We start from the raw sequence: 3,753 nt of genomic DNA on the forward strand, positions 1-3,753 counted from the left end.
AACAACTTCTCTGAACTCAGAAAATAGATTCTGCTATCCCCTTAATCCTGGGCTGAGCTCCAAGACGATTGGAACTCTCCATAAGATATTTCTAAAAATATTTTGGATTTGGCAAATGCAACAAAATTTTGCTTTTTAAATAATTTTCTGAATTTTTATTCTGGGGGACATTCAAGGATAAATTTAATTTTCATGTCTTTGATTAATTTGGACTTCACATAACATGTTCTAAGAGCTACTTTACAACCTAGGAAGAAATGTCAGTTGTATTCTCCACAAAATGGACAGACTCAAATGAACTAAATTGACCACATGCTTCTAAGTCTTGTAGAATTGATACTTGGAGAATTCTCTTCATTCACCCAGATGTTTATAATGCATAACATTTTCTAATATAATAGGTAGGAATAGAAAGTAAACCTTTCCTCTCTTGCTCTCTTGCTCTTACTCTCTCCTCTTGCTTCTGCTCCCTTGCCCTCTTCCCTCTCTCTCACCATTTCCCTCCCTCCTCTCTCTCTCCACATGTTCATGGTCAGCCTCTATACACCACCCCCCCTCTGGCTTTCCCTCAACTCCCCTCCCCATCCCCTGAATAAACTCTATTCTCTACTAAAAGAAAAGAAAAGAAAGAAAGAAAAGAGAAAATGAACCTTCCAAGATTACCACTTTCTAAAAAAGGTCATTAATCTAGAGGTCATTAACTAGAAAAAAAATGACAAATTTAAGGGAAACTCAGAAAGTACCACATGAGTGTTCCTAGGTCACAAAGTATGAAACTATCTATTAATTATAATTATGAGTGCCAATGAAAGTTTGATGGAAAAAAAAGTTTATCTGGTCCTTTAATATATACACAGTTTTGTTCTCAAACCGGGCCGCCTCATTCGTGAACAACGAAGCAATGGCCAAGATTAAGGTTCGGGACCTGAGCGGTAAGAAGAAGGAGGAGCTGGATGAACTTAGTTTGATGAACTTAGTAAACAGAATTAACATGTATGGATTAGCGAAGTATGCAAATCACTTACCAACCGGATGATCTGAAGGTGGAACTGTCCCAGCTTTGCGTGACAGGAGACCAAAGTGACAGGAGGCACCGCATCCAACCTCTCCAAGATACGAGTCATACGCAAATCCATCGCCTGTGTCCTCACTGTCAGACTCAAAAGGAAAACCTCAGGAAATACTACAAGGGAAAGAAGTACAAGCCCCTGGACCTGCGACCCAAAAAGACAAGAGCCATGAACCGCCGGCTTACCAAGCATGAAGAGAAGCTGAAGAGCAAGAAGCAGCAGCGGAAGGAGTGGCTGTACCCACTGCGCAAGTATGCAGTCGAGGCCTGAGACGACGACAATGACAATAAAGTCCAAGACTGACGAGCAAAAAAGAGAAGAAAAAAAAATAGGAAGTGTAAATTGGTTGACGGGATTGGAGGTAAGAGAAAAATGTGAGAAAAATGTTTGTGAAGTTGTAGAGTTAGTAAATTAGTCTAGATTATGAAGGGCCTTGAACATCTTGTTAAATGATTAGACCTTTATTATTTAAATAATGAAACTATCAAAGACTTAAGTTATATAATGAGCCATTTTGAGATGATAATCAGGGTACACCCTGTATGAAATAAGAGATGGAGATTATGGAATTTAGAATATTAATTAGAAGTCTTTAGCATAGCCAAGGCAAGAAGACAAGAGTTTGAATTAGTTGATAGAATTTTGGATTGGAATCAGAAATTGAAATAGCCAGGATAAACTGACACCCTTGTTCTGTGTTTGAGATGTGTGAGGTTCAGAGCAGAAATAAAGGGTGATTCTTGGGTTTCTACAAGGCCATTATTCAACACAAATACAACAGGGTACTAACAGAATTTTAAAAGAAGTCGTGTCTGAGTTTGGATCTTTGGAGCTCCAATTGCTAAATGAACATCAACAAAAGAGTCAAAATTCATTTGACAATTAGAAAAGCAATCCTCAGAAACAAACAAGACAAAACTTAACCCATAGCATTGGAAATGCCACATTAAGGTACATGGTGTGAAACCTGGGCTAAAATATAGTTCACCCTTATAGTAATTATTTTCCATTGCTATGATTAAATAAATGTCAAAAAATAAGGGGGGTTGTCTTGACTAAAACTTTCAGGTTTAAGTCCATCGTGGGAGGCCACAGGGGAGTCACAAAGTAGGTCACGTTGGGTCTGAGGTGAAGAATCAGGGAGAAATGAATATTGGTGTCTTGCTCAGTTTCTCTATTTCCCCTTCTTACTCAAACCACAGTCCATGGAATGGTCCACTCATAGTCAAGGTGAGTAAATCCTCTTCCTCCCCTAAGCTTCTCTAGAAACACATTCACAGACATACTCAGAAGTTTGTCCTTGGTGCTTCCAAATCTTGTCAAGATGACGATGAAGATTGGTCATGACACCATTTGAAGCCAACTTTAATATTCTCTGGTTTCAGGGTATTGAACCCATATTCTTCTACATGCTAAGTAAGTACTTTACCACTGATCTATATCCTAGTCCATGATTCTTTTTATACCTAGTTGTGTTAACTTCAGAAGCCCACCAAAAATTAGCAAGTGTACTGATTGGGAGGCTGAAATTTTCTCACAGTTCTCAAAACTTATAGGCATAATTCCTCAAATCAATGTATTGGTTTTCTGAGTCCTTTTTCCTTTGCTCATATGTTGCTGTTTTTACCTTGAGTCTTCAAAGAGTCTTTTCTCTTTATTCTACATCAAATTTTCAGATCATAATTATATTCACTTAGGGCTCACTCTGGTGAGTTCATTTTCAACTTTGTTACCTTTGTAAAGGCCCTTTCTCCAGGTACAATCACATGATGAGGCAGGAGGGATAGGACAGCAAGACATGAATTGGGAGGTGGTGCAATTCAATCAACAACACAGGCCAATATTTGTTGAAATGAGTCATGGAGAACTTGTGTGCAGAAAAATGTAGAAAAAGAAAATTACAGGTAACAAAGGACTGACTTTGGCTTTGTTTACCTTGTTGAGTAAGACAGAAGCCCAGAAGACACACAAACTAGCTAACCTTTCTTGGTGGCAGTTTAAAATAATCTATTAGTAATTGAGTGTGCTGGGTCGTTTGATGAACTTAGTAAACAGAATTAACATGTATGGATTAGCGAAGTATGCAAATCACTTACCAAAGCTTAAAACATATGATGTAATGTAGAAACAGAACAACAAGATAAAATACAGAATCTAAAAACAGTGTGGTATACAGTGTGTGTGTGCATGTGCATGTGTACATGTGTTATATTGTCATATAACACTAGTTCTATGACAGATTAGTCAGGAAGAAATAGATTTTCATCAAAGTTGGTAGTGAGCTGGCTTGTTCTATGGAAATGATTCTGTATGATATTTCAAGAGAAATCCCAGGTGGCCTATGAAACATATCTGCGAAAGGCAATGCTACATAGATAATAGAAGTTATAGGGGCTGGAGAGATGGCTCAGTGGTTAAGAACACCCGACTGTTCTTCCAGAGGTCATGAGTTCAATTCCCAGCAACCACATGGTGGCTCACAACCATCTGTAAAGAGATCCGATGCCCTCTTCTGGTGTATCTGAAGACAGCTACAGTGTACTTATATATAATAAAATAAATCTTTAAAAAAAAAAAAGAAGTTATAGATTCTTTCCCAACTACATGGATTGGATAGCCATCGCTTGAGATAACGGCTTAAGTCATCTTTAGAATTGTGAGTATTCCCAGTATCTACTAGACT

General features: G+C 38.0%; 1 pseudogene; it reads left to right on the forward strand.

The window, feature by feature from the left end:
- The first annotated feature begins 901 nt into the window (after positions 1-901).
- On the forward strand, positions 902-1,343 carry Rpl35-ps9 (ribosomal protein L35, pseudogene 9; annotated as a pseudogene).
- The last annotated feature ends 2,410 nt before the right edge of the window (positions 1,344-3,753 follow it).

The sequence above is a fragment of the Rattus norvegicus genome, chromosome 4 (genome assembly GCF_021556685.1).
Source record: "Rattus norvegicus strain SHRSP/BbbUtx chromosome 4, alternate assembly SHRSP_T2T, whole genome shotgun sequence".
NCBI lineage: Eukaryota > Metazoa > Chordata > Mammalia > Rodentia > Muridae > Rattus > Rattus norvegicus.